Genomic DNA, 12,737 nt, shown 5'->3' with positions numbered 1-12,737 from the left:
TTCTGGAGATTAACTTCTGAAGACAGTGATAAACTGAACTGTAGTGTTTCCTGGTACATGAATCACACTAAAAGCAGCAAGACATAACAGCTTTACACAGTCACAAATATCATCGCCACCCATCGACTTGTTAGACTTTCGGCGCTCGCCCTTGTCAAGGAACTCCCTTTATTTACAAGATTTCTGTCAAGTGTTTCCAGAGACCAGGAAAAAGCTTACATATGAATCAAAAATAAATGCATCAGATGATTCTGCTTGTGATAATGTTGGAGAAACTGGTATCCTCAGACTAGGCCTCCAACAAACTCTGGACAAGATACAAAGAAATAACTGCATAGAATGTACGAAGAGTGAACTGTGGATACATATGAACTATGGACATGAGTTAATTATAATTTATCAATATTGGCTCATCGATGGTAACAAATGCACCACACTAATGCAAGATGTTAACAATGGGAAACTGGGGGCGGGGGGCCGGGTTAAGCGGGTATATGGGAACTCTGTCCTCACTACCCAATTCTTCTGTAACCCTAAAACCAGTCTAAAAATATTAAGTCTGTTCATTGAAATAATAAAAGTGACTTTGAAGGCACTGGAGAGAGACCAAAAGCAGGCAGAGACTGGCAGGGAATCAACCCTTAAAAGGAGGGAACCACACTAGGTAAGACCTGGTTTGTGCAGTTTTGCCCAATAGCACAATCCCACAAGTGCTGCCTTGGCTGCCTGGAGCTTAGGCCAAAAGACTCACTCAGACGGCCTGGGGAGTTGGTCTCTAGTGCCTGAAAGTGAGCAGAAACTTCTGACGGAAAAGGAGCCCCAATCGTGCACAAATTCCACTCAGGTCTTGGATGACCCCACCAACTGCACATGTGCAAAGGAGGCTCCAAAGAGTCCAGCAGAAGGTGGCAGCTGCTCACCTCAGCACAGGCAGATTTAGGATTTAAGACCAGCCACATTAACTGTCCTTAAGAACAAAAATCTACACTCTTCAGAAGAAGACAGCAGAATCTTCTGTCATGGGCTATAAAAACCCCACTGACTGGCCAGTGCAGGCAAGGCCATAGGGAAAGACCACAGCGCCACATTCTCCTGGGGTAAAAGGACAGGGCCCCCATAAATGGGCACAATGTAAAGGTCCCTGGATCTCTGCATTCCCATCTTACATCTCTCTGAAAACCACTCAGTGCTAGAGCCTCAGCCCAGAGCACATCCATGTGAGGTTCAGGAGGACACCCCTCCTGTTACAGAGATAGACAATGAGGCCTAAAGCAGTTGGCAGGTGGCAGAGAAGGGGCTTGTCCTCCCCCCAGCTCCTGGGTCCCAGTCCAGGACCCTCCCCACTGCCTGCATTGTTATTAACTCTCTCCCTTCGGGTCCCAAACCTGGCCTGGTTTTTATTCCATCACCCTGCCTACCTTCTCATATCCTTCAGGTCTCCTGGCCACACTGAGTTCTCTCTCCAAAAATACACAGAAGCAGTAGAAAATCTGATACGCTGCTTGTATCTAGAAATCACCAGCTGTGATGGGCCCACCTGAGTTAGTCCCTTAACCAATCTTCTGTCCTGATACCTGCTAAAAACTTGGAACCATAGGGGCAGATAGTTTCCCAAAAGGAACCTTAGGAATCATGTCCAAGGTTATGTCACAGAAGAAAGATCAAGTAAGAACATATGAAAAGCATTTAGCACAGCTGGGTATCCTGCCAGGGCTTAATAAATATTCACCACTATGACTCCATCTAAAGTTACTCTTTTTCACATCATGCTGTATCCTTCCCAGCATTTAACACGGTCTGCACTTAAGGGTTTGCCTCATTTACATGGTGGCTATCTGCCTTGCCCAGTAGAATGGAAGCTCCTTGAGAGCTGAGACCTTGCCCTCATATTCCCGCATTCCCAGCCCTTAGAACAGGGCCTAGCAGAGTAAGACTCAAGTTATCTGCTGAATGAGTGCGGGGTAACTGCAGCCCGCAGAAGGGACCTGCCCAAAAGCCAGTTCTCCCCACTCCAGGCCAGCGCGACTGCTCCAACAGGAAAGTTCCTCCTTGCCTGCAGAAACTGCTCTCGGTGCACGGCTGAGCGTCCTGCTGAGCAGGATTATGAATGTGACCTGGGTGAAAGTTCTCGCCTCATTTAGCATCAAACAAAGCAGCATTAACTGCAGCAGCAGCGGTGGCCCCAGATTCCAGGGCACGCACTCAGCCAATGACCTTCTACTAAATGCTCTGGGGGAGGGAACCAAAGAGAGAAAAGTTGCCTCGGGGTGCCCCGCACCCCACTTCTGCGGCCTGCTCTGTTCTCCAGGTGCTGAGGTGTACAGGAGGGGGAGTGGGGACTTAGAAGTGCCCATGTGGACATTTACCAGTGTGCTCAGCACCGCCTGCAACGAGACAGAAGCCTCAGTGCAGGTTCCCCTCTCCCAACTCCTCGCCCAACACCCACACACCAGAAAAGCTTCCAAAATGCTTGAAATGCAGCTGCACACCATGTCTTTATTTATTTGCAGTCTAAGAGGAATGAAGCACTTATATTTCTTCCTCTCTCTCCCAGCCCATGTGAAAAAGAAAGTACTATTTGAAGGCCATCTGATGCGACTGTGTCACTATTGATCAGGGGCTCAGCGGGAGGGCCGATGAATGTGCCGGAGATCACAGAAGAATCCTTCCTGCTCTTCAACATTAAGGGGCTGGGTGCAAAATAAATAATTGTGGTGACTTGTCTTTATGCTAATGCCTTGCGATTCTCTAAAAGGCACAGAGGGTAAGACTGAACCATGCGACGTGCCCATGGAGAGGCTGCCTCTTTGGGTTCTTTTAGTCTCCATTAGCAAAAGGTTACATGGGTTGGCTTAATCATTTTTCTTTATTATGAGGATTCTGAATAGAGCAAAGAGGAGAGAAAGAAAGCAGCAAAACAGAAACCTGTTCTAGTCTTTCAACTATTAGCTCTTGAATGAAAGCCTCAGCTTCACAATTAAGATCTCTCGCTTACATCACAGATGCAGGCATGGGGCAGAGGCTAGGGCTGCATCCGGGTCAGGGAGTGCTTTCCATCCCTTCCACTTGGGATGCTTACTTAGACCGCTGGTTTTTTCTCCTATAGGGGGAAAAAAATAAAAAAGGAAAAGGGGGAAGCCCAGGGCATAGTGAGAGGCAAAGAGAAACACTGACATTCCATGATAATGAAATCACCTGTGGAACAACCAGGTCAGCCAGGAATGGAGAGATGAACAAAGAACATGAGAAAATCATAGGGAAGTCAGACCCAATAGCTTAAGTGGACTTAAAGGTCATTTGATCGAACGCTTCATTTTACAGAAGGGAAAACTGAGGCTCAAAGAGAATATAGTTTGTGAGTGGCAGAATCAGAACTAAAGCGGGTCTCCCTACCCTTCACTGAAACACTCATACTTCAATAGGAAATAAACATTCAGGATGAACACAAGCCAGTGTGTCACAATAAGGCCTGGTTCACTACATTAAGCTCAAATTGAGCTGGACAAGTAAGCCTGTGTACAGACACCAGAATGATCATGAGGTCAAAAACAAACCAATGAAAAATTTTGGGGCGTGAAGATTTGCAGAAAAAGGAAAAGGGATCACCATTTGATTCACTGAGTGACACTGGGAATGGAACTGAAGATGTTCATTATGAAAATGGAGCAATGACACAGAAGGAGGAAAAAATAATCCCACTATTGGAAAGGACGAGGGAACTGAAGAAACACAGAGATGCGGAGACCCCAGGATGATGCTAGAGCGGGATTTCCCAGTACCAACACTCTGTACCTGCTAGATTCTAAGTATTTAAACTCTCCAAGCCTGTTTCATCCATAGAATATAGCTAGTATCTGTACTGCCTATAAGTCAAAGTTGTCATAAGAATCAAAATTAGATAATGCAGACAAAAGTATTCTAGTTTTTAAAATATCATACAACCATAAAGAGATGATATTCTTTATATCATTATGCTCTTCCTTTGTGGGCCAAAAAGACCCTGAAGATGCAGAATTTGTAGCTCTACAATAATCCTGTCTTGGATTCTCACAGACTAATGACTCTGCACAAAACAAGGTGATTCAAAATGCCACAGAGTTAATGGGAGGATGGAATCTAGAATTCAACCCCAACAGGCTCAAACAGAAGGGAAGGGATGAACAGCATGAGCAGGAAGTGTCACCAGTGACCAAGCTACACAGACACTGACAGACTCCCAAGGACCACCCCCAGTAGGGAGTGGCTAACTATGACACTGCTCACAGAACCTCACAGAATAGGCTCAGCTTGAGGTACATACCTTGTCACGTTTCCCTCCAGATGAACAGGCTGTGACCAGGAAAAGAGTTGGGGATGCAGGATCTCTAGTACAGCGGTCATTTATCACTGACCAAAACCCCACAACCAGTAAAATTTCCAGATAACTGGCATGTACCCCCATTTAAATACCAACTTTTTCTCTATTTTTCTCTCTTTTCTCTTTCTTGACTGGAAATTGTCCTAAGATATATTATATTCTTCCCTAATAATTGAGACTCTGAACTAGAATCCAATGTATTTCTTCAAGATTCAGAATAACCATTATATACATCACTTAATACATAAGCTAATATCAGCAATGACTCCATGAGAAATGTCTCCAGATTACTACTATGTCTTTTGAGTCCTTGAGGCTGATTTTTAGGATTTTTCTAATGCTTCCTACACTGTTAGCAGCAAGAATGATAACAATATGCCATATATGCTTCTGCTTTTAACAACTGTCCCCAAATCCTCAAGTACTAGCAAGACAAATCCAACAACATATAAAAAGGATTATACAATGACCAAGTGGAATTTTTCCCAAGAATGCAAGGTTGGTTTAATATATGAAAATTAATTAATGCACTATACCATATTAATAGAATAAAGGACAAACACCAAATGATCTTCCCAGTAGACAAAAAGTGTTTGACAAAAATCCAATATCCTTTCATGATGAAAACACTCTACAAACTATCAATGGAAGGAAACTTCCTCAACCTAATAAGGAACAACTACAAAAAACCCAGGGCCAACATCATACCTGATGGTAAAAGACTGAATGCTTTTTCTCTAAGACCATGACCAAGTCAAAGATGTTCATTCTCATCACTTCTATTCAACATTGATCTAGAAGTCCTAGTCAGAGAAATCAGGCAAGAAAAGAAATAAAAGACATCCAGACTGAAAAAAGAAGCAAAACTATTAACAGATAAGATTTTCTATATAAAGATCATGTTAATACAGATACACACACACACACACAAGAAAACCCTATTAAGACCAATGAATGCGTTCAAAAATGAAGAAAACAATTCTTTTCACAATAGCATATTGTAATATTCAAAAAGAATAAAATGCTTAGGAATAAATTTAAGTATAAGATGTACAATGAAAATTATACATCATAACTGAAAGAAAGTCAAGACAGCAAAAATCAATGGAAAGACTTCCCATGTTCATTGTTCAAAAGACTTAATACTGTAAACATGGCAATACTCTCCAAATTGATCTACAAATTCAGTGCAATTTCTACTAAAACCTATTAACTGTTTTTACTACCAGCGCTTCTGATATCAAATGTGTGGGTTTTTCACACCAAGTAATTCTCCACTTCTCTGCAGACACCAACTGGGTATCCTACAACTTAATTCAATTCTGACACTAACTACCCAGAGTTAGCACAGACCCCACAGTTAACAGCTCAGTCCCACAAGACTGACCCGCCACTTCAGATGCCAATCACGTGTCTTCTGTCTCGTGTACCTCTGACCAACCAGCTATAAATTAAGGGTTCCTATGACCCCTCTCAGGTTTGATAATTTGCTATAACAGCTCACAGAACTCAGGGAAACACTTTACTTACTAGTACTGAATTACTATAAAGGATACAAATGAACAGCCAGATGAAGAGATGCATAGGGCAAAGTATGTGGGAAGGGGAGTGGAGCTCTGGTAGGCCTCTCTGGGCACATCATCCTCCCAACACCAACCCGGAAGCTCCCCAAATCCCACTGTTTAGAAGGTTCTATTATATAGACTGGCCATTGAGGTTGGACTTATTTTCCTTTGTTTGTCTTTTTGCTGTGTTGGGTCTTCGTTTCTGTGTGAGGGCTTTCTCCAGTTGTGGCAGGTGGGGGCCACTCTTCATCGCGGTGCACGGGCCTCTCACTATCGTGGCCTCTCTTGTTGCGGAGCACAGGCTCCGGACGCTCAGGCTCAGTAGTTGTGGCTCACGGGCCCAGATGCTCCGTGGCATGTGGGATCCTCCCAGACCAGGGCTCGAACCCGTGTCCCCTGTCTTAGCAGGCAGATTCTCAACCACTGCGCCACCAGGGAAGCCCCCGAGGTTGGACTTAATCTCCAGCCCCTCTCACCTCCCCTGAGGTTGGGAGGTGGGGCTGAAAGTCACAACTCTCTAATCATAAGGTTGGTTCCTCTGGCAACCAGTCCCCATCCCGAAGCTATTAGGGTCCCACCAAGAGTCACCCCATTAGCATCAACTCAGGTAAGGGTGAAAGGGGCTGCTTATGAGTGACAACAGATGCTCCTCTCACCCCTAACATTCAGGAAATTCTAAGAGTTTTAGGAGTTCTGTGCCAGAAACCAGGGACCAAATATATATTTATTATACCACAATATCACAGAATCCCATCTTCCTTTCTTGCAATAAATTGACAAGTCAATCCTAAAATTTGTGTGAAAATGCAAGGGACCCAGAATCACCAAATCAATCTTAAAAAAGAAAAACAAAGTTGTAGGACTCAGACTTCCCAATTTCAAAAATTACTACATAACTACAGTAATAAAGGCAGGATGGTACTGGCATAAAGCTGGACATACAGATCAATGGAACAAAATTGAGAGTCCAGAAATAAATCCTTACATTTACAGTCAACTGATTTTTGACAAGAGTGCCATGATAATTCATTGGGGGAAAAAGGTCTTTCTAAAAATGGTGCTGGGACAACTGAATAGTCACATGCAAAAGAATGAAATGAGACTCCTACCACATATATGTGAAAATTAACTCAAAATTCATCATACATCTCAATGTAAGAGCTAAAACTATGAAACTCTTAGAAGAAAACAAAGGAGTGTATCTTCATGACCTTAGATTAGATAATGATTTCTTAGATATGACACAAACAAAAGAAAGAAAATAAATTGGACTTAAAATTAAAAGCACTTGTGCTTCAAAGGATATCATCAAGAAAGTAAAAATACAACTCACAGAATGAGAAAAAAGATTTACAAATCATACCTGATAAAGGAGTTTTATCCAGAATATAACTCTCAGAACAATAAAACACAAAAAACCCAAATGAAAAATGGGCAAAGAATATGAATAGACATTTCTCCAAAGAAGATAAACAAATGGCCAGTAAGAACTTGAAAAGATGTTCAACCACTAGTCATTAAGGAAATGCAAATCAAGACCACAATGACAAACTTCTTACCTATTAGGATGTATAAAATTTAAAAAGACAGACAATAACAAGTGTTGGCAAGGATATGGAGAAATTGCAGTAGGAAATAGTGTAGTCACTTTGGAAAAGTTTGGCAGTTCCTCAAAAAGTTAAACAGAGTTAATATATCATCCAGCAATGCCACTGCTAGGCTTATACCCAAGAAAAGTGAAGACATATGGCTGGGACTTCCCTGGCAGTCCAGTGGTTAAGACTCCACACTTCCACTGCAGGGGGCACAGGGTCGATCCCTGGTCAGGGAACTAAGATCCCACAGGCCACACGGCATGGCCAAAAAATAAATAAATAAAAATAAAAAAGGAAGACATATGGCTATGTAACAATTTATACATGAATGTTTGTAGCAGCACTATGTACAATAGCCAAAAAATGGAAGCAACACAAATGTACATCAACGGATGCACAGATTAAAAAAATGTGGCATATCCATACAATACCTTTTGGCAATAAAAAGGAATGAAATACTGATACATGCTACAGTATGGATGAACCTTGAAAACATCACTTTAACTAAAAGAAGCTAGTCACAAAAAGCTACATATTATATTATTCTATTTATAGGAAATGTCCAGAATAGGCAAATCCATAGAAACAGGAAGTGAATTAGTGGTTGCCAGGGACTGGGGAAATGACTGCTAATGGTATATGTTTTCCTTTGGAGATGATGAAAATGTTCTGCTACTAGTTACTGTTCACACAACTATGTGAATATACTAAAAATCACTGAATTGTACATGCTTTATTAGGGTGAATTTTATGGCATGTGAATTATATCTCAATAAATCTGTTATTAAAAAACAATGCAAGGGGGACTCCCCTGGTGGTGCAGTGGTTAAGAATCCGCCTGCCAATGCAGAGGACACGGGTTTGATCCCTGGTCCGGGAAGATCTCACATGCTGTGGAGCAACTAAGCCCGTGCACCGCAACTACTGAGCCCACACGCCGCCAACTACTGAGGCTTGTGTGCTCTAGGGCCGTGTGCCACAACTACTGAGCCCACGTGCTACAACTACTGAAGTCCACACACCTAGAGCCCGCACTCCGCAGCAAGAGAAGCCACCACAATGAGAAGCCTGTGCACCACAACGAAGAGTAGCCCCCGCTCACCGCAACTAGAGAAAGCCCACACACAACGAAGACCCAACACAGCCAAAAATAAATAAAATTAAAAAAAAAAAAAAAACAATGCAGTAACTGTCCCACTTTTGGTCTGCTGTGGAAACAAAGTACAACTGCAGCCAAATTAGATTCTCCTTCAACACAAGGCTATGAGATTCACCATCCATTTTGGCTGCTCAAATCTCTCTTCTGTGCCTTTCTGCTCTGCTGCCTGTCATCAAGATACTTGAGTTCACCAAATAAATAATCCCTGGGGGAAAAATGAGCTATAACTGTACTGAAATTTAGTTCTAGTTCTAGAAGATTCATTTCCCTCTCCCAAAGAAAATGAATTTTTTCTATCTTATAAGAGTTCAGCAATCCCATTTCATATTCCTACTCTCCAGTGCAGTAAAACTGAACAGAAGCTCACAAGATAGATTATTTCTGTATCATGCTGAAGCTTCCAGAGCAAACAGTCCAAACACCACACCATTTCTGGGACTGCGTGGGTAAACCAGGCTCACTGAGGTGGCCCTAAAACACAAACAGTACCAAACTTCCAGGCACAAATATATTTTTAAAGACACACCAAGTAAAAAGGTAAAATAATATATTACCCATTTTCCAACTTAAAAATTCCAACATTCAAAGACTGTGACTAAAAGGAAAAAACAAAAAAGTGGTGTTATGGTGAGATTAAGGAAGTAGAATTTCAGGGTTAGAAGAGACAGTAAACGCAGATCACATTGTCTGACAGCCCTCTCCCTCCACAAATACACCTGAAATTTTTCTCTCTTCTATAAATCCCTGCCATGGTGTTAACCAGCCTATGCTTAAGTACCACCGCTGAAGAAGAAATTACTACCTCAGACAACAGCTTTAACTGTTGGCAAGTTCCCCCCTATGGCAAGCTAAGACTGCTCTCTATAAAGATTCAGACTCTACTCTCTCCTCAAACACGTAAAGATATTTCTCATCACCCTGGCACCTACGGGCTTTCTCCTCTGTACGTTATAGCCCTTCTCATCTTTAGAGTTCAAAGGACACTATGGATAAGGCTTCACTATTCTCAAAAAGGTGTCCCAAGTGCTACCAGCTCTGCCAAACATTACCATGAGTGCCCTGACAGGCTAAGGCTTAGGGAGGGGACAGTTTTAAAGAGGGGAATTTTCAAAGAAACAAGTAAATGAGCAGGAGAAGGGAGAGAGCAAGAGAGAAAAGCTAAAGAGGTGCTCATAAGGACCAGCTGCTGAAAGGCAAGCCCAACAGGCTGAGCTTTCACCCTGATGCCAACTAAACCCTGAGCAGCAGCAGGTTCAAGAACTCCAGATAGGGCTTCCCTGGTGGCGCAGTGGTTGAGAGTCCACCTGCCGATGCAGGGGACACGGGTTCGTGCCCCAGTCCGGGAGGATCCCACATGCCGCGGTGTGGCTGGGCCCGTGAGCCATGGCCGCTGAGCCTGCACGTCCAGATCCTGTGCTCCGCAACGGGAGAGGCCACAACAGTGAGAGGCCCGCGTACCACAAAAAAAAAAAAAAAAAAAAAGAACTCCAGATAAAGACATGAGTCAATCTACTCTTGGCTCAGCCACTCGGCTGCACTGTTTCTGATCTGTGTATAACAGAGAAAATAAATACCAGTTCCTTCTTCCCACATAAGAGCTGAAAATAATATGATGCACTTTGTATCTCAGAAGGGTGAAAAGATGTAGAGAGACAGACATGACATCAAGACCAGCAGAGGCAAAGTTTGTCTCTAGTGACCTTTCACCTCTCACATGGGGTCCCATTCCTCCTCTTTCCAGGTACCGTTTCTAGCCCTCCTCCCAGTATAGAACCAAACCTCTGGGCAATTTCTTCCCCCACCAAAACTTCCCTGTCCTGTTTCCAAGTCCCCAGTCTCCATGCATTCCACACACAGCTAGCTAACTAGACAAACTAGGACAACACTAGCAGCAAATGTCCTAATTTACTACCCCAGCCAGATGACACACTCACACCTTAAGAGCATCTCATGGAAACCAAATATCCTCAAAGGCTATTCACTGGCCAGAGTTTCTAGCACTGAGTATCAGGTCAGTAGAGTGGATATTTGAGGACAAAGATGCCTTTTAACTACAGCCTTCAAATCACAACAGAAACGCTTCCATCTATTCTGCCAAAGGGTAAGTGATGGCCCTGCACAGAGAATTACATAGGCTGGGATTAAAGACTCTTAAGGGAGGTAGCAAGGTATAGGATAAAGAACCTGGGCTATGGAGTCAGGTCAGGATTGAAATCTGAGCTTCAGTTTCTTCTTCTGCAGAATAGGGCAAAGACTAGCCCCCCCTTGGGCTTCCCTGGTGGCGCAGTGGTTGACAGTCCGCCTGCCGATGCAGGGGACACAGGTTCATGACCCGGTCCGGGAAGATCCCACATGCCGTGGAGCGGCTGGGCCCGTGAGCCATGGCCGCTGAGTCTGCGCATCCGGAGCCTGTGCTCCGCAACAGGAGAGGCCACAACAGTGAGAGGCCCGCATACCGCAAAAAAAAAAAAAAAAAAAAAAGACCACCCCCCTTACAGAGCCACTGTAAAGACTAAATGAGATAATGTATACAAAGTGCTCGACACTTACATCTTCTTTCAGCTCCCTGTCCAGGTTAGTTCTCCCTGTTACACTTGGTTTCACTTATCAGAACTGTGAGTTTAGAACTGTTTGTTTGCTTCTTATATTAACTGTGTCTCCCTTAACCAGACTGCAATAACTAGGTAGCATGTAGTTGTCACCACTGTATCCTCAACATCTAGCACAAAGCCTGGCCCATCAAACAAACATGAACAATTAGTAGCTTTTCCTGTTGTTAAGCAAGAACCTTTAAGATGTTATCTAATTCTTTCCCTACCTTCAGGCTGTCCCAGACTGTTGAGCCTCCATCTTATTACCCAACTTCCCATGATGATCCACCCAACAGTTCTCATAGCAGAGTAATTAATCATCATCATCACCACCACCACAAAATAGCAAATACTTTTGCAATGATTTTTCGGATATGGTAATCTAGGTAAACTATAGGAAGCAGGAAGTCTGAGGAATCCAAAGTCACAGCAACAAAATTCCTCTCACCAAAAGGTGGAGCGAGAGAGGCTAGGAAAAGCCACAAGGATAATCAAAGAGAAGAGTCCTTAAGAGTAGCCAGTGCGAGGGGAGAGAAATGAGGGGTACACATGGACTGTGAAGATAGTTTCCCAGGGAGAAGAAATGATGGAAGACAGAGACATTAGCACGGGAAGGTACCCCCAAAGTCTTTCAGTCCCAACTTTTTACTCCAATAAGGCAGGACAGTGATGTCCAATGATCAACTGTTTGCTCAAAGTCACCCGGTTAGTTACAGGGTCCAGATGAGACTATGACACAGGTGTCCTGGCTTCCAAGCCAATGTTCTAAAAATAACAATATGATAGAATCAGATGAAAAGGCTTGGCAGTCCCAGTCCCAATTCTGCCACTTTTAAGCAGGTCTGTGAATTTCAGCCAGCTGGTCAACCTCCCTGCACCTCCGCTTCTTCATCTGTGAAATGGAAACCTGCAGGGTTATCCTGGGAATTAAATCAGACCATATAGGAAAAGCACGTAGTATCTCAGAGCTCTATTCCTTTCTTTATGAAAAAATTACAGAGCACTTATTTGCCAAAAATCAGGGAGGCAAGAAGAAATGAGATTGTAAGGGGAAAAAAATGACACGGAATGACCAAGCTCTATCCTAACAGAGAACTAGATTTGGAAATAATTGTCTGAAGGACCTAGAACGAATACGAGTGCTGGGTTAGGGAAAAGGAAGTGGTCCAGGCCTGGGACAGAAGAGGTTGCCGGCAAAGGTCTTCTCTGGGACACAGAGAAATGCTTCAGAAAACAAAAGTAAGACTCTGCCACACCTGCCCTAAAAGCTTGACCTCAAACTACGCTGCTTGCATCCCATTCTGAGATGCCAACAAAGCACAGCAAAGGTTCAGATCTGACAAAAGTTTATTGAAAAATAAATTTCTCCATAAAAAAAGATTTTTTATGGAGCATCTCCTTACATACCACGGAGCTAAAGAAACTGTTTAGATGTTGCTGTCAGAGGCCCACCCCACCCTTGGAGCACCG

General features: G+C 43.3%; 1 protein-coding gene across 2 annotated transcripts in view; it reads right to left on the bottom strand.

Annotated features, from left to right (window-relative positions):
- The window catches only part of NOS1AP (nitric oxide synthase 1 adaptor protein), a gene marked incomplete at both ends in the record, with an annotated part of 297,461 nt that overhangs the window by 221,414 nt on the left and 63,310 nt on the right, over positions 1-12,737 (bottom strand). The window lies entirely within an intron of this gene.

This window comes from Hyperoodon ampullatus (assembly GCF_949752795.1).
Source record: "Hyperoodon ampullatus genome assembly, chromosome: 2".
Classification (NCBI taxonomy): Eukaryota; Metazoa; Chordata; class Mammalia; order Artiodactyla; family Ziphiidae; genus Hyperoodon; species Hyperoodon ampullatus.
The sequence above is the reverse complement of the archived record's forward strand: the minus strand, read 5'-3'. Positions and strand labels throughout refer to the sequence as shown.